The sequence below is a fragment of the Caretta caretta genome, chromosome 12 (assembly GCF_965140235.1).
Source record: "Caretta caretta isolate rCarCar2 chromosome 12, rCarCar1.hap1, whole genome shotgun sequence".
NCBI lineage: Eukaryota > Metazoa > Chordata > Testudines > Cheloniidae > Caretta > Caretta caretta.
The window spans coordinates 9,929,921-9,951,912 of record NC_134217.1 but is presented as its reverse complement, the minus strand read 5'-3'; the positions used below and the strand labels follow the sequence as shown (position 1 = coordinate 9,951,912).

Here is a 21,992-nt window from a genome sequence, read left to right as displayed (position 1 = left end):
AAGGCAGAACTCTTTACAGTGTCGCAGACAAAGGTCCATTAAACTTCTCCCGGTGGATTTCTTCCTTCTGCTCCATTCAAGCACATCATTTTATCACCACCATCCTAAACTCTCGCTCAGAAGACTGCCTGAATAATGAAAAGATTAAATTTGATGCATCAACTGCAATGCATGCTTGATGTCAGTGGAGCAACTGATTGGTGAGGTCTCAGCCCCACTTAGCAAGATGGTTGTCTCTCGCCATCTGATTTAAAGTAACAGGAGCATTGTAATAACATGTTCAGAGCGGCCATTGCCTGTTAACATCTTGTAAATCTTGAAAGCCCTAGGACAATTTACGAAATCAAGGTGAAAATTACACATGAAGTAAATGATGGCATAAACATTTTGTTGCAAAGAGTTGTACCTTTTCAGCAATCTTTCTGGAAATATCTGAATGGTCTCAACTGGACTATGAGTTACTTTGTTTTTCCAGCAGAACATAAAACGCTGCAGTCGCACCCAAGGAGCACCCAATTAGACATCTGTAGTGGGATTTTCAAAAGGGCTAGCCTTGGCCTAGCTTTCATTTCATCAACGTCACTATTTGAAGTCCCGTTGGCTTTTTTGGGAGCAGAGTTGCACCAACTCTGGGTGCTCTGAAAACCTCACCTGAAATTCCATTCTTTGATCTTTCAGTTAATATCTACTGCAAAATTAGAAGCCAGTATTGCTTTCAAAAGTGTGGCCATTTATGTCCTCTGTCTAATGCAATAGAAGCCAGAGGGCTTTGTGTTAAAAGACTGATGAGAATGGCTTGGGGAATAAGTACCATTGTGCATGAATTGCCAAAATTGAATTAACCATAAAAGCTGATGGCCACAGAAATATACATTTTTGTATATGCAAATGGGGCTCCATTTTGTATAAATTGTGTCCCACAATATACTTCGACAGAGCAATTAATAAATAATAGATTATTAAAAAGTGTAACTAATCTTAAAGGATGCTAAATTTTATTTATAAATATCTGGAAAACCTGATCTATATAGTATAAGTCTCAGAGAAACACATACATACAGAAGTTGGTCATTTATCTAGCACTTTACTGTGCAATAGAGAACTATCTAGAGATGTGGTTTTCCCTTTATATCATTTCTCTTGTCTTCCTTCTAATAAACCAGAAATGACTATTATTTTTAAAATGTATTAATCCTTCTACAGTTACAAACTTCCCCATTTGAATTAATAGAATCATAAAATATCAGGGCTCGAAGGGACCTCAGGAGGTCATCTAGTCCAACCCCCTGCTCAAAGCAGGACCAATCCCCAACTAAATCATACCAGCCAGGGCTTTGTCAAGCCTGACCTTAAAAACCTCTAAGGAAGAAGATTCCACCACCTCCCTAGGTAATGCATTCCAGTGCTTCACAACCCTCCTAGTGAAAAAGTGTTTCCTACTATCCAACCTAAACCTCCCCCACTGCAACTTGAGACCATTACTCCTTGTTCTGTCATCTGGTACCACTGAGAACAGTCTAGATCCATCCTCTTTGGTACCCCCTTTCAGGTAGTTGAAAGCAACTATAAAATCCCCCCTCATTCTTCTCTTCCTCAGACTAAATAATCCCAGTTCCTTCAGCCTCTCCTCATAAGTCATGTGTTCCAGCCCCCTAATCATTTTTGTTGCCCTCCGCTGGACTCTTTCCAATTTTTCCTCATCCTTCTTGTAGCATGGGGCCCAAAACTGGACACAGTACTCCAGATGAGGCCTCACCAATGCCAAATAGAGGGGAATGATCACGTCCCTTGATCTGCTGGCAATACTCCTACTTATACAGCCCAAAATGCCGTTTTCTGGGCAACAAGGGCACACTGTTGACTCATATCCAGCTTCTCATCCACTGTAACCCCTAGGTCCTTTTCTGCAGAACTGCTGCCTAGCCACTCGGTCCCTAATCTGTAGCAGTGCATGGGATTCTTCCGCCCTAAGTGCAGGACTCTGCCCTTGTCGTTGTTGAACCTCATCAGATTTCTTTTGGCCCAATCCTCTAATTTGTCTAGGTCCCTCTGTATCCTATCCTACCCTCCAATTTATCTACCACTCCTCCCAGTTTAGTGTCATCTGTCAATTGTAAATTTATTACATAAATTCCAGAGAGATAAATAGTCTGCCTTTTCTCCTATGAGAAGTTATTCAGTATGCTGAAAGTTGAGCAAAGTAAAGATGTTCTACTTTTTTTTAATAAAGCATCCTGACCTGTTCACAGACTGAATTCCAATTCTCCTCTTAATAATCCAAATCGAAATCTTCCTTACATTTATCTTTAGAGTTAGAGGAAACCTTGAATCATGTAATGTTATAGATTTGGTAACAACAGGACATTTTAGGAATTGGAATAGGGTCAGGTAGCATCAGTGTGTTACTCAGCATTGTCTTTTCTTTGCTCTGGCTACTAAATAAAAGTCATGAAAGCAAAGACATTTATTTGATATATTTATGTTAAAATGAAGACATAACCTTACAGCCAGACATGTTGCTAGCATTTACAAGATTTTTTGTATTAATATTGGTAGCTCATAGAGCAAGGTGAATAATGGGAAAAAATTCAGCAAAATTTTAATAAAATGTTTTAATTAATTTGCTTCAACTCTGTGCACGCATCTCTTTTATATTTTCTCCTGCAAATGTTCAAGCAAGCAAGTTTACCAGCAGGAATGTGTGCTGAAATACAAGTTCTAGGTGAATGTTAAAGTTCTCATGGAAAGCAATTTCAAAGTAATTCATTTTATCTATATACCCATGGCTCTCGTTCGGTGCTTAATTTGTAATGAAAGAGGTGCTGGTGCTCAGTCAAATAGGTGTTGGGGCTCAAGCAACAGTTTTATGTTCATAAGTGACGCGGCAAGCCCAGAGGTGCTGGGCTATCGAATGCCAAGCTTAGAGGTGCCAGGGCTGGCACAAATTAAGCACTGCTCTTGTTACATATCTGAATGCATATTTCTCGATTTATCCTCCCAACACCTTGTGATGTAAGGAAACATTTTACAGGTGAGGAACTGAGGCACATAGTGATTAATTGAGCTGCTCGGGATCATACTAGGAAATGAACCCAGTGTCCCGAGTCACAGACCAGCACATTAAACAGAAGACCATCCTTTCTCCTGTCTGCAAATATTCATACCAGAAACTTGAGTCCTAAGAGTTTTGTTCATTTGATCAGGTCACATGCTACGTTTCTCTTCCCAGGGTGTCCAGTCAAAACAATTCATAATTTGGGTATCAATTATTGGAACGGCTGATGAGCAAACACAACATACCAAGAAAGAGCTCTTCACAGAAATGATTTGGTGAATAATGAATGAAATTAAGAATAACATGAGCTCCTTGCAGAAAATTTTTGAACTGAGAGAAAAGCAAAACTCATCAATGAATTATTCATAAAATATTCTCTCAGCTCTAAGCTGTTTTCTAGGTAGATTTAAAAAACAACACTATCCTGCAGTGGCTGGGTTTTTCGAGCCTGTCTCTGTGGATCCCACTTGTGGTGGTGGTTCATACATGTGAGATGGAAATCTTTTGACCTCCCCCCGGCATTCCTTATCTAGGAGTTTGGGTAGGGCCTGAGTATGAAGGTAATACTGGGTATTTGTGAGAAGCTCGTGTGAGTGTTCTGTGAGGGGAAATCTCCCTTTGGTTGCCAGGAATTCAAGCTAGAGCCCACCTTGAAAATTACCCTCACAGAGCACCTGGACACACTCCTCACAAATACCCAGTATTTCCCTGGCAGACATCGCCCTGGTACTCAGCACCTGCCTACACCTAACCATGCACACCATCAGTGGGACCCACATGACAAACAATCCCAAAGAAGCACCATCACTGTAATGTAACTGTTCTTTTTCATGTTGCCTGTATGTATGATTTGTTGTGGTCTTTTCTTCCGTCTGAGACTTTGATTAGAGAGAAATGTCACAATGAAAGTGAGGCCACTCCAGGAAGAGGTACCTCTGGCTGCCTCCCTGTCTGTGTGCGTGTACTGAGATATGCTCTCTAAAGCAAATTGAGTTGGTGAAAATGCCAGGAGATGAATTTTTATGCCTTCAGGGACTTGTTATGACCAGTTTAATTGCAGGGAAGCTCAATTACATTGTAATGTTCTGAAGGAGGATTTCACTGCTAACAAGTTTTTTGAATTGAGCCAGTGTCTCTCTACAAACTTGTTACCCATTGATTTGCTCCTGCATAGCTGGTGCGAGTCATGTCATAAAGTTAATAGAATCACATAAAAGGAGAGATGGAAAGGATCTTTTGGCTTATCTAGCACGTGCCCTGCCAGTACAAGTGTATTTCATCCAGCATATTTCCAGTGCCTGATCCAGTCTACTTTTAAATATTCCATAAAATGGAGCTTCCAGGGGTTCTGGTGAGAGACTCTTTTAGCAAATAGGACTCACTATCATAGATACTTAATTTTTCCCCATTACCATTATAGTATATCCTCTTGTTTCACCCTTTATTGTTCTTTCTGAGTCTTCGATGTTTCACACAGTTGCTATATTTATTTCTAGTCCTGGAGTTATCAAATGTTATATGAACACATATATTATTGCATGAATGTCTGGTGCCATAATTAGAAAGCTTCCCCTCCCATGAGTATAAAAATCCCCAAGATTAACCACTGTCAGCAATAACAGAGGGCTTGAATTTGCTGTCTTTTTGCACAACTGCATCATGCTTGCAAATGAGTGCAGGACTGGACAGTGTGTGCTCTCGTGCATGGCATGTCCTGTCAGGAAAGTGGTTCTTTGATGGAACAAGAAGTCAAGTTAGACTACCTTGGCAAATGATGGTCACTTACCCAAATTATGCCTTCCCATTTGGTAGTTAATTTCTGAGCTGGAGAACCGTTCTGAGTAATATGATCCTCCTTTTGAGTTAAGCAAGGTCGGTGTTAATTAGTACTTGGTTGGGAGACCTTCAAGAAAACCCCAAATTGGTAGGTTCCGAACTGTAATCTATGGCCCATCTGTGGAGCAGATCACATACTGCTGCTTCCCCTGGTTTGTTTCTAGCTGCTACAGCTAAACATACAGGGGGAGACTTTCAATGGCACAAATGGTAGTCAGATGCCTGCCTTTCCTAGTATTGCTTTTCCATGTAACCAATTGCTGTGGGAGCCACAGACAGGTTGTTTCACTGCTGATGGAGGGTAGGTGTCCCCACTAAGAAGTGGTCCACACTATGGAAAAGTATGAAACCCTCATCTGTTTGACCCAGGAGTTAGTACTGAGCCCACAACCCAGTGTGGTGTTACGGGACACGGTTTTGTCGTTCAGATGATGTGTGTGCTGAAGATCTTGAGCACTTCGCTTAAAGATGCCTTTCAGCATACAGCTGAGATTTCAGCTACATTATTTCTTCGGTGATCTTGTAAGTTTGGCTTTTCCTGACCCTGTGATTTAAATTGTGAAGCTTTAACATTGCATCTAGAAAATATATTTTTTTATTTAATAAATGCAGACGAGGCATTGCAGATTTCCTCTTTGGAGACAGACAGACAGACCCAGACCCATCACCGTCTTGGAAACCTTCATCAGAAAACTGGTTATTAGAATGATAGCTGGGTTTTCTGAATGTGTTCACTGATTCATAGTGAATCGATTGAAGCCATGCATACATTTGATATCCCTTCATTGCACGTTAATGTTGCCATTTTATCCTCCCTTGCTGCACTGGGTACAGGAAACGCTATTGCTTCCTTTAGAGGAATAAGAGAAACAGAGTTCATTCTCCAAAAGAAAAGGAGGGCTTGTGGCACCTTAGAGACTAACACATTTATTTGAGCATAAGCTTTCGTGAGCTACAGCTCACTTCATCGGATGCATTCTGAATCTAGGCCATCACGGCCCAATCCTACAAGGTGTTCAGTGTTTCCAGGAGATGGTGAGCACCCAAATCTCCCAATAGGAGTTGAGGGTGCACAGCACCTTGCAGGATCAGGCCATTAACACATCATGTTGCTTTCCTTTGGCTCTGACATCCTTCCCATAAACTGCACAGCAAGGCAGAATTTTGCTAATGCTGGACCACCTGCTGCAGCTGCAAATTTCCTTTTCTTTTATAATGAAAGGAAACCATCTTTAGATTAAGGGAGGCTATATTTTAATACTCCTGATGTTGTGCTGAGTCCCCAAATGGAAGTGTTTTATTTTCTGGGTCAAGGTGAGCTTGTGCTGTCCTCCTTTGATTATGGTATTTTGGAAGTGGAAAAACCTGTGTGTGTGTGCATCAGAAACAATCCAGTTTTAGGATTAGCATTATGAATGCAACAGAGAAACACAGATACAATTTAGTGAATGATCACTTTAAAATGAAAATCTAATCTGTTTTATTTCAATAGTTACAACTATTAAGCCATCTTTTATCAGGATACTTTGTCCTGTTCATACTGTAAAGGAAAAGATCCCTTGGAAAATTACAGAATAATTCTGTTCAGACTCTCATTTCTGGAAGTATTCCCTCCTATAGAATGCACAGAAGAATGGTTCCAACTTAGCTTCAGGTTTCAGAGTGTTAGTCTGTATCCGCAAAAAGAACATGAGTACTTGTGGCACCTTAGAGACTAACAAATTTATTAGAGCAGGGGCTTGTTCACCTGCACATCTGCCAATGTGGTATATGCCATCATGTGCCAGCAATGCCCCTCTGCCATGTACATTGGCCAAACTGGACAATCTCTACAGAAAAGAATAAATGGACACAAATCTGACATCAAGAAACATAACTTTAAAAAACCGGTAGAAGAACACTTCAACCTCTCTGGCCATTCAGTAAAAGATTTAAGGGTGGCAATTTTGCAACAGAAAAGCTTCTAAAACAGACTCCAACGAGAAACTGCTGCGCTTGATACAAACTAGATACCATTAACTTGGGTTTGAATAGAGACTGGGAGTGGCTGGGTCATTACACATATTGAATCTATTTCCCTAAATTAAGTATCCTCACACTTTCTTGTCAACTGTTTAAATGGGCCATCTTGATTATCACTACAAAAGTTTTTTTTTTCTCCTGCTGATAATAGCTCATCTTAACTAATTACAAAAAGAAAAGGAGTACTTGTGGCACCTTAGAGACTAAGGAAGTGAGCTGTAGCTCACGAAAGCTTATGCTCAAATAAATTGGTTAGTCTCTAAGGTGCCACAAGTACTCCTTTTCTTTTTGCGAATACAGACTAACACGGCTGTTACTCTGAAACCTTAACTAATTAGCCTCTCACAGTTTGTATGGCAACTTCCAACTTATCTGTATGTGTATGTGTGTGTGTGTATGTAGATATATATATAAAATCTTCTTTCTATATGTTCCATTCTATGCGTCCGATGAAGTGGGCTGTAGTCCATGAAAGCTTATGCTCTAATAAACTTAGCTTCAGTTAAGGGGTACTGTTAAGGGGCAGGGAGAAAAGCTAATCCCTGTCTCCATAACTACTCTTTAACTGGGGCTGGGATTCTCTTTGGTCCCAGTTTTTAACTAGTGTTGGGCTCAAGATGCAAAATTCAGACACAGGGTGGATGAGTTTGGGGGACTTGTTTTGGTGTCCACCATGAAGATGAGGCCCCTTTGCAAAACTCTTTCTTGATCCGGATTGTAAATACCCATGAACAACTAGAAAGTTCGTAGCACAAAATTCCATTTTGGAGTTCAGATACTCGGGACTGATGTACGAGTCTGAAAGAGACCTTCCAGCCATGTGATTGTCCTTGTCTCATTCTCAGAATTCACAGGACAGGCTGTTTTGTGTTCTTCTATTTTACACATAACAAGATTCAGATTAGGGTGTGGATAACAGATAAATAGTATTAGGAACCTAGCCTATGTTCTCCTACACAAGCAGCTGGCCTTGTCCATTATTCACAGTCCATATACCAGGCTACCAGGTAATGACACCTTCACCCAACTTGACTTGCAGAACGTTGCTGACCCTCAGCTACTTTCCTGAAACTACCCCTTTGGTTTGCTGCTCCTGCAATGCAACAAACCAGAAAGAATCTCAAGAATGAGAATCGTGGTCATGCTGGCAACCCTGACTAGCATCTTGTCAGCAAGGTAAATGTCTCCATCGGATAATCACATAGAGGAACTTCTGCCCAAGAAAACCTGGTGGCCCTTTAGTCTCCCACTCTGACATGCCATAGGAGTCAGCCTCCTTTCACCACCCATTTAGAGTCAGGCATGAAACACCAATCTATGTGGTAAACTTTCAGCTACAGGATGGAAGAGGTTACACATTAAACTACAATGCCTGTGAGGTGATAATGTAGAAGTCCTCATTTGGATCCAGCAGCCTGCTAGCTCTCTGGGGGCCCAGCACTGTCACTGATGGTAAATGCTTAAGCTGATGATGCATGTCTCCTAGATAAGGGCAATCAGGAGCGAAGGTCTTACAGCAAAGTTGGGGGGGAGGGATAGCTCAGTGGTTTGAGCATTGGCCTGCTAAATCTAGGGTTGTGAGTTCAATCCTTGAGGGGGCCATTTACGGATCTGGGGCAAAAATTGGGGATTGGTCCTGCTTCAAGCAGGGGGTTGGACTAGATGTCCTCCTGAGGTCCCTTCCAACCCTAACCTTCTATGATTCAAAGAGTCCTATAAACATGGCTCATTCATAGGCAAAAGGAAAATAACTGAGATGAGCAGGTTAACCCTTTAGGTGTCTAGGGACAGACCTCCATAACATATTCTAAAGAACTCCTTTTGTCGTTTTGTGCTTTGTTCTAAAATACCTTTGACTCGTGACAATAAACGCTTCTGAAAAACTGTCAGATTCTAACTGTAATTACTGTACTGCACTGTCTCACTCTACCTGCATGCTCAGGTCTAGTGCATAGTAGAGCCTGTTTAGAAATAATGCGAGGGTGTCCTTAGTGAAAAGGTCTCTTAGGCCTTTACTAGTGCCTTCCGCTGTGTGTGTTTATAAAGATGTGTTGGTTTTATAGTCTTGGAGACTGCCAACCAAATGAATGTGTAGGGCAAAAAAATTACATACATACACACACTCAGAAAAGTTTGTGTGTGTTTATGCATGGATGTGGGCATTCATATTTCTATGCCCATAGCATGCAAAGATTTATAATGAATCCCTAAACCTGAAAGAACTAGGATTTTAGATTATGAAACTAAATTGAAAATCACAGCAAATTATAAACTAGTTTTTAAAATATTAAACACAGGTTATAAATTAAAACTGTCCTTTAAGTTGAATTCCTAATAGGAAGTGCTTCATGTTTTACTTTTGAGGGTCTATGTCAGGGGTGGGCAAACTTTTTGACCCAAGGGTCACATCTGGGTGAGGAACTTGTATGAAGGGCCATGAATGTTGGGGTGCAGGAGGGAGTGTGGGGTATGAAAGGGGGTGCGGTGTGCAGGAAGGGGCTCAGGGCAAGGGGTTGGGGTGAAGGAGGGTGTGGGGTATGGCAGGTGGCTCAGGGGAGGGGGTTGGGGTGCAGAAGGGGTGTGGCAGGGAGCTCAAGGCAGGGGGTTAGGGGGCTCAGGGCAGGGGATTGGGGTGCAGGGTGCAGGCGGGGTTTGGGGTGTGGACTCCCACCCGGCGCTGCTTACCTCGAGTGGCTCCAGGGTGGTAGCAGCGCACAGTGGGGCTAAGGCAGGCTCCCTGCCTGCCCTGGCCCTGTGCCACTCCCGGAAATATCCAGCATGTCCGGCAGTGGCTCCTGGGGTGGGGTGGGGCAGGTGGCTCTGCTGTACACAGCCCTCGCCTGCGGGTACCACCCCTGAAGCTCCCATTGACCGCAGTTCCCCATTCCTGGCCAATGGGAGCTGTGGGGTGGGCCCTGCAGGCGAGGGCAGTACATGGAGCCCTCTGTCTCTCCCCCCACCCCTCCCCACTCTCCCGCTTTCAGGAGCGGCGTGGGGACAGGGCAAGCAGGGAGTCTGCCTTAGTCCCACTGTGCCACGGGGCTGGCAATCCTGCAGGCCAGATTGAAAGCCCTGACGGGCTGGATCCAGGCCGTAGTTTGCCCTCCCCTGGTCTGCATAGCCATTTTGCTTAATTGCTATTTATAATTCACACCTTAAACGACAACTGATTATTTCTTACACATAAAGAGACAAGTGGCGATTATTTTGTGCTGAGGAAGCTCATAAAGTATCAGCAGTAATTAGACTCAATGGTGGAGTGACTCGTACAAGCAAAACAAAATTTATCATTGAACTTATTTTGCAATTTAGTGGTGTCCATGTTGCATTAAAATCATTGCCAGCTAGTATGATAAATGCAAAGTTAATTGGAAACAAATTAATTGAACTTTTATGCCCTAAATTACAAGTGTGCCATGTTATGTTTCCTCATTGTAAAAGATGACACCAGGACATGTTATAGGAGCCCCATTTACTGTTTTATAGTAAAATCAGCAATTGTCAGTGAAAGCGTAACCAGAAAGAGAAGCAGTCTGAAAATTCAAAGTCAGCTGTAACTCCAGAGAGGAAGGATGGTTTTGTGGTTAAAGTTCAGGACTAGCAGTCAGAAACAATGCATCTTGTACTCCTAGCTTTGCCACAGTTCTCCTTTTATGGCCTTGGGCAAGTCACTGAGCTTCTGTGCCCTGTTTTCCCCATCTGTAAAATAGTGATAATTCCTATGTCATGGCGAGGGTTAACCCGTTAGCATCTGTAAAGCACTAGGAGATCCTCAGAGGGAAGGCAAATGCATAAAAGTCTCTTTTTGGGGACTAAGACCCTGAGGTCATACAGGCTAATCCAGGATCTATATCCGTGTGACTGCACACAGTGGTTCGGTTTACCTACTCATGCTGCAGAGCTGACTGATCCTTCAGTGAACGTCGTAAGTCCCATCATTAGGACAACGTCAGTTGCATGAATGTAGCAGGAAATACACTCCCGCTCAATGAATTAGGCATACTGTAACTTTGGCACTGTGGATCTTAGATACTCTATATCAGGTGTGGGCAAACTTTTTGGCCCGAGGGCCACATCTGGGTATAGAAATTGTATGGTGAGCCACGAACGCTCACAAAATTGGGGTTGAGGTGTGGGATGGGGTGAGGGCTCTGGCTGGGGGGGGTGCGAGCTCTGGGGTGGGGCCAGAAATGAGGAGTTCAGGGTGCGGGAGGGGGCTCTGGGCTGGGGCAGGTGGAGTGCGCATGGGGTGGGGGCAGGCTGCGGAGCGGAGCCCCCTGGTTGCCCCTACGCGTAGGAGCTGGGGGGGGGCATGTTGCTGCTTCCGGGAGCTGCGCAGAGCGGCCCCTGACTCTGCTTCCTGGCTGGGTCACCACAGCAGGGTAAGCCCCAGAACTCACTCCCCAGCGGGAGCTCGAGGGCTGGATTAAAATAGCTGGTGGGCTGGATGCAGCCCACGGACCATAGTTTGACCACCCCTGCTCTATATTCTTCCAATGCTTTTGCTACAGAGGGGCTTTCATTGTCTGCTATGTTATTGTTACTTGGAAGAAATATTGAAAGTTTATTCTTTCCTCCACTTCTGCTGAATAGAACATTTTACAGAGCTGAGCAAGAAAATGTTACCACAGTTGAATTTTAAGTGTAATTCCAAAGAAGAACGTCACTGTGCCAACAAATCCATAGAAACAAAGAAAATCAAATTTAAGGTTGAAGCTGTATCCTGAGAGTCCCGTATTGTAAGATTTGCAACACATATGTTATCAGCCAGTCATCTTTCTTTGACATCTTCCAAGATCTCACTGGGAGGAAGATGCTTTGAAAGCAGTAATGCCAAAAAGATCGACGGCATTACATTGGACAAGTAACTTGATATAAGCTTGCAGTCAATACACACAAACAAAGACTCCATGTGATTACGGTGTGCATATATGTAAACATTGAGCAGAGAAATAATCCCTTTGTCTTTATGTTGGTGGGACCATGACTAGAATACTGTGTACAAGTCTGGTCACCTCAACATGTGAAAGATATTGGCGGGAATTTGGAGACCAACCACAGAGATGAATTAGGGCTTGTCTGCCTGATGCGGAATGAGCGCTACAGGGGTATGATTTCTAAACCGCACTTACATGTGCACTTACTGGTCTGTGCAGACCTTGCTGGTGAACACCAACAGTGCCCCAGTGTGCTTTAACATGCTACCATTTCTTTAGTTACCTTCTGCTTCCAAACATGTCTGAAATTATATGTAAAGAATGACAACCCATAGGAATGTAGTTTAGTTCTAATAGAATATATCCATCTATCTTAAGGTTTTATACTGCTGCCCACCACCGTACTATCTGAGCACGTTCCATGTAAAATCAATAGCGATAGCGAAGTCCCTAATGGACTTCATGGAGTCTCTGGCACTTCTCCCTTTTCGGGGTTAAAACTTTACTTGGGATAGGTTTTTTCTAGGTGAGCTGCCTTACATACATATTGTATTAAATGTTCAAATGTTAAATTTATACTACAAAGGTTGATAAATAAATGGCTGCTACATTTAGCAGAAGCACCTTACGTGCACTATAATAATATTACAAGGAGATAAGACATCAACAATTCTTAATGTAACACAGGGTCATAGGTTCTTGGGTTTGGGGGTGGAGAGGGATAGCTCAGTGGTTTGAGCATTGGCCTGCTAAACCCAGGGTTGTGAGTTCAATCCTTGAGGGGGCCATTTAGGGAACTGGGGCAAAAATTGGGGATTGGTCCTGCTTTGAGCAGGGGGTTGGACTAGATGACCTCCTGAGGTCCCTTCCAACCCTGATATTCTATGATTCTTCTAAAATTTGTTGGACTCTCCCATTCTTTGTTGGGGTTTACAATGTGAGATTTCCATTATCAGGCTATTGTATTCAGATGTAACATATGTAGTAGGGCTGATTGAAACCAGAAAACTGATGTGCTGAATAACTTGTTCGATGTGATAAATGGTGCCTTTATGTACTGTATCCCATGGAGAACATTTGGCTAGCTGTAGTGCATATATATAAGAAGTGGGTCAGTCCACTGGTGGTTTGCTCAGTAAAATCAATATGCTGTCTTTGCTGGGTTCCAGCAATACGTTCACTGTTTCCATGATATCCTCCCAACATTCTTAGATGCACTAGTGCTGCTATTGTTTCACCAAGTCTAAGACAGTGTTTGAAATGAAATAATGAGTCTTTTCCACAGGGAAATCTGTGACTTTTGACAGGCAAACCTACAAACTGTCAATATTTTGGCGCTTACTGAACTATATAGCGTTATGCACTAAGAATGTACTTTTCTGGTTTCCTGACACCAGCATACAGCAGCTGCTGTGCCAGGTACATGGCAGTAAAAATGACACATTAGACAAGCTATAGTTAGAGATGGGAGAATAGGATCAGGATAAACAATTAATTTGAGCTTTCAATCAAACCTAAAATGAACCAAACTTTTTATCTGGAAGTTTAAGGGTGTCCAGGGTTTTTAAGTATTTTTCAGTTTTGCCAACCACTCTGCTTCCCTCCTCTGGGATTGGAAGCTGAAATACCACAAAAAACAAGATAGTTCATAATAAATGTTTGGCCTGACCTGAAAGAAGAGCACAAATTTCATGAGAGAACCTGCTCTTGCTCAATTTATTTCTAGCCTATTATTTGAAGATTTGGGTGGTTCAGATAAGTATCTAGGTTGACCATCTAGAGGTCCAGTTATTATATTTAGGCATGAGAATTGTGTGCTATACCGAAACGAGTTTGAAATGGAGTGTGTACTAGGGATGGAGACCACTCCAGTGCTATCAGTTCTTCACCCTCAAGAGTACATTAATAACATACATGCCAGAAAGTAAACAGTTGTAACTATATTGATAAAAAATATCAGTTGATGATTAGTCAATGGCAGCAGATGAATAAGGTGCATCTATAGTAGGATGGATGGGGTTTGAATAAGATATTTGCAAAGGTAAGATTTTCCCAGGCTAGTATATCTTGAGTTTTGTATCCTACGTGGCTCATCACAGGACAAAATGTCAATGTCATGTTGCATAAATCTGCTGTTTTAACTCATGGGCAGATAACACTATTGAGGCTGTAGGGTTGTGCCATGTTCTGCAGCTCGTAAGTTTTGGTAGTTTTTGACCTTCTGGAGACTAGTATGGGAGATAAGGTGTTTATGAAGCAAGGACTGAGATAAGCAGAACACTAAATAAAATCCTTTTAAATCATGGACATATGTCCCTGTGGGAAATACTTTAATGTAGCTAAGTGACAAATGGGGAGTATGGAGATTTGCAGCCTTTGGGTTCACCTGTTTTCCAAGATAACAGTTTCTCATATGGGGTATGTTTACACAGGAATTAAATACTCCTGGCTGGCCTTTGAAAGGGGGAAGGGTCCCAGAGCCCAGGCTCCAGCTTGAACATCTACACAGCAATTTCACAGCCTTGCAGCCTGAGCATTTTGAGCCCGAGTCAACTACCCTGGGCCAACTGCAGCCGTGCCGTGGGTCTTTCATTCCAGTGTTGATGTACCCATCGTGGGCTGTGAGATCTAAAATTGTGTGTGTGTAGTGTAGTGCAATGCATGCCATGAAAAGAATCATTAGTAAAGCAACTAGGAGGAAGATTTTTAAAGTCTTAAATGGCAATTAGGCTCCCAATTCCTGTTGAAATTCATTGAGAGTTAAGTGCCTTATCTTGCCATTAGAAAATCTCTTCTTAACCATCTTCAGAATGTTAATATCTAAATATAAAACATTGTAGTATGAATGGATTCCTGCAAAGGAAAGTTACTAACAACTGTTCATACCTACACTGGATTGTACTAAGAACAAGTTATAGAACAATTATTCCAAGTTAGTCAGTCACATTACAGTTAAATATGGAGGGAAGGGTGATATTTCATGTCATGGAGCTGTACAGAGGGGACTTGTATGCTCTTGATGAGAATTCTCTTGTTTTGCTTGGTCAATTGAAGAAAGATTGATTTCGGAACAGCTGATTTCCACGCGGATCCACTGGCCAATGGAGCTTTGATCATATTATGTTAATTTATGTAAATGAAATACATTTTAGAGTCTAGCTTTAATTACTGCTATTCATCATCATGATGCTTATGGTAACCCTGCCAAAAAGGAGACATTAGACACTCTATTCTTGATATTAATTGTTAAGTAAATAACAATGTTTGCTTAATTTTCATCCAGGTCTATTATCAGATGCAAAGCACTCTAACTGCCTTTCATCTAATGTAAGGTTATGACACATTTAAACTTGTCTCACCTTTTCTATTAAGTCCTGTCTAAAAACCTTCCAATTATTAAATTCACAGCATAAATGAATGACTTCCAGTGTTTGCTTTAAATGCAATGCACTGCTCAAGAAAACCCCATCTGGACTGAAGTTTGTTGTTAGTATTGAACACAGAGGGAGAAGAGTAGTTATAATCTCACAAATACATATCCAGAATAATAATGTTACGCTTTGCATCCTTGTAGCTCCTTTCTTGTCAGGAACAAAGGTGCTTCATAAACATTTAACTAAGCTTTACAACACCCCTCATAGTAGGTAAAAGATATTCCTCCCCAGAAATCCAGTTTGACTTAATTCTGTCTTCTTTCATTCCTCCTGCCAGCAGCTTTCACTAGTAGGCAAGATCTGTCTATCATCTACAGTATTTAAGCCCAAGTCCAGCTCCTTTCCCTAAGTTAGAGAGACTTCCAGAACAAGACAGAGTAAAGAGACTCCCTGAGGGAAGGTGGGAGATGTGATGAGTGGGAGAATCTGTCTGTAGAATTTATGAGTTAGGGTTGGTGCTATGAAGTTGTTATAAAACTGTTGTATCAAGGAATTGCCCCTATGTGGATGTGGAATCCACGAGTTGCTGCCCTGGGCTGCAGCATGTATCTCCCAGACCAGGGACAATGGAGGGTCAATCGGAATGACTGTGTTCTGGACCAAACAATGGGGTATACTAAGGAGGTTGGGTGGAGCTTGGAGATGCTACTCCCTCCAATTTATCTTGAGGGGGGAGAGTGGAGAGTGAAAAATTGTCAAACAGGAAAAAGATGACAAAGCTGGGGTTTTAAAAGAACCCACAGGAGGAACGGGGGGGAGGGATAGCTCAGTGGTTTGAGCATTGGCCTGCCTTGAGAGGGCCATTTAGGGATCTGGGGCAAAAATTGAGGATTGGTCCTGCTTTGAGCAGGGGGTTGTACTAGATGACCTGCTGAGGTCCCTTCCAACCCTGATATTCTATGATTCTATGAACAAAGAGAGACTTTTGGAGGGACAGGAATTTTGGGGCAGGAGCGGGGAATAGATGGTCATGCTTTTGTAGTGGTGGGTGGACAGAGGGTCTGGTTTAACTGTGGGACCAACCAAGGTCAGAGAATGTTAGCTGGGTTGGAAAGACTTCATGCTGAGGTAGAGAAGTCGTGAGCTGCAGGGGAAGGATCCTGGACACCCCACAGGGTTCTGCCAAAATCCAAAGACCTCTCCAGACTGGTGAGGAACCTGAGGCAGGGAATGTGTATAAGTGTGTGTTGTTTTGAAAAGATTGGTGTATTTCTTGTGCTTCTAAGTAAAGAGCAACGGTATTTTAGAATCCTGTGCAAAGTCTGCCTGTGTGTGTCTGTTGGCTTTCATTCTTGCATGCCCTTGATGAGGGAAACTACAAGCCAGAAGGCTCACACCTTTGGTGGGATTCTGAGGAATGTGCACAGGCTGCTGGAGAGGCTTGGGCTAGATGGCACTAGTTTCAGGGCCTAGGCAATTGGTCTGTGGTGTCCGCACTGACAAGAGGGGTTTCAGACACCAGGTTTACACCTGGATTTTGTACCTAGAGGCCCAAAGCCACGGACGGTGCCTTAACGGTGCCAGTCCCATTAAGCACATGGGATTGAGCAGTTTGATTCACACCAATCTGATGAGTGTCCAGCAGAGAGCGCTCAAGCAAATCTGTGATAGGAAGCACATAGCATGAAAAGAGAACACCATGACAAGCCCAGTTCTGCAAGTATTTCCTCTTCTCTTACTTCCCTTTTCTTCCATGACACCCAGCAACAGCTTGGACTATCAGCTGATGCAGCCCGTAGTAGAAGCCCCAGAGGAGGGTTTAATTACAGTGGAGTTTATAGGGCTATGCTTCCAAATATGGAATCTGCCACAAATGTTGGGTTCCTGTGATAGCAGTGGATGCATGTGAGTGAGAGGATGACATGGCCACCTTGCAGAGAGAAAGTAGGTAACTCATCCTTACCTGTCGATAAAGTTGACACGCTACAGAAGGAATGACGTGACACAACTTGGAACGTGGCCTATGGGACGTAGAACCCGACAGGATTCACTCCTTCAGCCAGTGGGCAGCAGAGGTTCTGCATGCTTCCTTGCCCTTTTCACAGCCTTCAAAGCAGCCAAATAGCTGCTCGGATTCCCTGCATCTACCTTTAATGTTGGAATGTACACAGGTTGGATGGCTCTAGTTTTAGGAAATAAATGGCAGAAGAGGAGGAGACAACAAGGGAACTTGGTTCTCTCACCCTCAAGCAAAACTCATGATAGCTAAAAAGATCTCCATTAGGTTCACGTGGTGGGTGGTAGGGGGAGGAGGTTGAAAAAGACATTAGAAGTATGGAAAGGCCTCTGTTTAGGTGAATGTAAAATAAGAGAATGAAACTGCCCCTTGGATAAAGATGGGAGCTGATATCCACGCTCTGGGTAGCGCTATGTAAGTGCAAAAATTACCAAACCACACAATTCCAGATCATTGAGCTTAAGGCTTCTCTTGAGCTTTGTTGTTAAAAACTGAGGCTGTGTTGAAGGCTGCAGTAGAAAACTTCAATGCTCTTCTCTTGCCCCCAGCCTCAGAAGATATCACAGACCCTCTGCAGCATGTAGCAGAAGGGGCTGCTCTCGGCTCTGTGATAGGCACTCGGCTAGCTCCTTAGATATCCTGGTCATCCAGCTGCCAAGCTGCTAGCAGTCCATGTTCTAGATGGGCAGATGGAATGGGGCCTGACTCAGAGGCGGCTTCCTCAGTAGGGTGATGGCTATACTCTGTTGGTCAGCAGTACCAACCTTTGACAAATCTCCTGGAATACCTGGGAGAAGGGGAGTCCATCTGCTATGAAATTTCCTTGCCCTTGAGGCAGAAAGCTGAGGGAAGCAAACCGGTAGGAAGAAATCCTACTGAGAAGGGTGGGGGCAGCACGGGGCATGCACAGTAACTGGGCGGCACCTATCCTTGTATCTGGAGAGTCTCTCCTACCAAGCTGGTGAGATAGAAAACAGCACTGAGGCAGGCCAGGCAGACAGATGTACAGGCAGTTGGCAGACATGATCTCAGCCTCCTAGATCCCGCCGAGGCTGTCCACTGACAGCCTGTTGTGCGATAAGCCGCCAGAGACACAGTCTGAGACAAAAACCAAATCAGTTTGCTGGGCTGGCTCCCTCTTCCATCTGCACGGTAAAGTCCAGCTGGGTTGATACAGCATGAGACCCAGAATGACTGGTTGCATTTGCAGAGTGAGGGGATCCTCTGTAACCTTTGTGGTCGGCATTAGGTAAAGAGGATAATAATAAGCTGCCTGTTAGGATGAAATTCACCCTTTGCAGAGAACCCACAGGACAGGCCTATTTACCATGTAAGCATGCAAACATAGGTCCCGTGGGATGAAAGTGATGCCTCTGCATGGGAATAATTTTCACCCTGTTTGCAAAGATCTGCATGAGATCTTACTTGACGCCATCCAAAGAGCAACAGGAATGACCCAAAGGTAGATACATTACAACTTCATACCTCAGAGGAACCCCCCAAACGCCTGCACACACTTTACCCTTTGGATTAACCACTCTGATGTACTGACCAGAAATGACTGAGTGCTCACAAAATAACTTGGAAACTAAAGCTATCAACCATGCATTTTATGCAGATTTTCGTGTTACTGCACCCCGTGTGCTGATGAGTCAGGAGGGATGAAATTTATTTCCAATATTACATTTATGAATATTGAAGTATGCTGGCAATTTCCATTCTCTGTCTGAGCTAGAAGGAAATGTATTCACGCGTTGAAGGATCACATGCTTGGTTCTAAAAAAAAGAACAGGAGTACTTGTGGCACTTTAGAGACTAACAAATTTATTAGAGCATAAGCTTTCGTGGGCTACAGCCCACTTCATCGGTTGCATAGAATGGAACATATAGTAAGAAGGTAGATATACACACACACACATACAGATAAGTTGGAAGTTGCCATACAAACTGTGAGAGGCTAATTAGTTAAGTTTCAAAGTAACAGCCGTGTTAGTCTGTATTTTCAAAAAGAAAAGGAGTACTTGTGGCACCTTAGAGACTAACCAATTTATTTGAGCATGAGCTTTCATGAGCTACAGCTCACTTCATCGGATGCATACTGTGGAAAGTGTAGATGAGCTGTTATCAGCAGGAGAAAAAAAACCTTTTGTAGTGACAATCAAGATGGCCCATATAGACAGTTGACAAGAAGGTGTGAGGATACTTAACTTAGGGAAATAGATTCAATATGTGTAATGACCCAGCCACTCCTAGTCCCTATTCAAACCCAAGTTAATGGTATCTAGTTTGCATATTAATTCAAGCTCAGCAGTTTCTCTGAGTCTGTTTTTGGAGCTTTTCTGTTGCAAAATTGCCACCCTTAAATCTTTTACTGGGTGGCCAGAGAGGTTGAAGTGTTCTCTTACCAGTTTTTGAATGTTATGATTCCTGATGTCAGATTTGTGTCCATTTATTCTTTTGTGTAGAGACTGTCCAGTTTGGCCAATGTACATGCCATCATGTGCCAGCAATGCCCCTCTGCCACATACATTGGTCAAACTAGACAGTCTCTAGGCAAAAGAATAAATGGACACAAATCTGACATCAGGAATCATAACATTCAAAAATCGGTAGGAGAACACTTCAACCACTCTGGCTGTGGTCTTTATGTCCCACTGTCTTTCTCCTCTGTTTCTGTTATGTACCACTCAGATTTCATTGAAGATCACAAACAAGCAAACAAACCAACACAAATTAGTGTGTTTCAAGAGTAATTTTTTGCTTCAACCTATCTCAGCTGTTGAGTCCAGAGACCGTGGATTTAGAGTCTTGTAAGTGAGTAGGTTGCTCCTGAGGAAGAGCAACGGGCTGCAGGAAGTTAGTATAGCGAAAATTTTGCAAAGTGGCCACTGGATTTGGTTGCCTTGTTTTTGGGAGCCCACCTTGAGACAACCTGCAACTGATTTTCAGAGATGCTGAGCACCTACCACTTCAGTTGAAGTCTGTGGGTATGCTTGAAAAGTTCCCATGCTGTTCGCAGGTATTGGTCCTGCTGGGGGAGCTGTTCATGAGTTCTCTTGACTCACTGGGGTGGGGGGAGTAACTCATTGCCATGTGAATATAAGAGAGGTAGTCCTCTGAGGAGAAAAGATCAAGTGTATGGGCTGAGGTGTCCAGACAAAGGAACAGTAGCAGCTGTCCAACCTCTGGAAAATGTGACCTGATCTTTTGTTGTTATAATGTGGTGTTAGTTAATACAGCCAATGTCCACGACAGGAGATGTGTGTATTTTGCACGCTCTGTGGGTGGTTCATAGAGCACCTTGGGAAAGGCACTTGCTCTTGGGTTCCTTCCTTTTTCCCCCTCCAGTAATTGGCAGTGGGAGTCTTTTAGGGAATGTTTTGTGATTTTTCCTATCTTTGTTGAATGTGTACTTTTGTGATAGAACAATGTCCTGCAGTGATTCTAAATTGCACTTACTAACTGGGGTGATGTTTGAGTCCAGGATGAAATATAACTGTATAGCAACATGAGTCTGAACAATTGCAGTGTCTCTTAAAACATATACCTCTCCAATCTCTCTGCAGTGCATCCATATACACGTCTGTATCATGGTGCTCTAGTAAACAATATATGTTACTGTAAAGACTGGGAAACTCATTTTTAGCTCAATGGGATATTGTATATTCCTCAACTGTACAGAATCATTACATTTTAAACATGCTAATAACTGCCTCTTTTCCATGTAGTCTACAGACCAGTAATGGAAACTAATTAACTAAAACATGCTCCTTTTCTAATAGCTATATAAAATGTCAGAAAGCATATTTCCATCTATGTCTTACGTATTAAAAAGTCTTAAATTCTAAGCATATCCAATCCCTAAAGTAACTTTGCCTGGCAGAAATGTTGTTTAGCACATTAAAAGTTGCAATCTGAAACAGGAGCAAGAAATGAGTTCTAATCAGATGGTTGTTTCAAACTGCAAACCTCCATAGAAAATTAGTGTACATTTATATGCAGCTTCATTCATCACTGCATAGCAACCCTGAGTCTAAACAATGAAAGTAGATGAGCTGGGATAGTACTGAAGGAATATATATAAAAAAAGATTCCTGGCATATGAAATTCGTGACATACATGAGCACACAGCAGCTTTTGATTTAAAATGAAATAGGTTCACAAGGGCACATGCAAAGACCTCTGAAAATGGTGCTCCGGAATCCCCATATGCTTAAAAAGTTTGTCCTTGCTGCATAGACACCAAGAAAATTGAATGATAAATACAAGAGGAGAATAATATGTCATGTCACAGCATTCTGATTTTGTTTTCTCTCACCAATACTTCATGTCCCTTGTTTCTTTCAAGAAACTGCATCATAGTTTTGTAGAATCATTAGTGCTGTTAGCTTGCATCTTATTAATTTATGTTTTCAGCAGAGAGATACTTGAGTAACCTGCCAGAAACATTTATAAATATTCATTGAGCACAAGCAGGGCAGGTAGCAGATATTTCAGTACCTGCCATCTCTCACCCTCCAAAATTCCATCCTCAATACACATTATTGATTGTAAAGATATGTATTTGCAATACTAGACTCCCTACTCACTGCCTGTCACAGTAGCAGGCTGTGGCATGACAGGTGTGTCTGCCTCAGTTTCCCTTTAGTCCAGCCATGAAAAGAACAATGTCTCTCCCTGTCCCATTCCAGTTCCTTCCTCTGGGCATAATTTATGCAGTTGCAGGTGGTGGCTGTTGTCTTGTCCTGTGA

The 21,992-nt window shown here is 42.7% G+C and overlaps 1 protein-coding gene across 3 annotated transcripts in view; it reads left to right on the top strand.

Annotated features, from left to right (window-relative positions):
* NECAB2 (N-terminal EF-hand calcium binding protein 2) overlaps positions 1-21,992 on the top strand; it is a 359,662-nt gene that overhangs the window by 199,032 nt on the left and 138,638 nt on the right. The gene's annotated exons all lie outside the window — the stretch shown is intronic.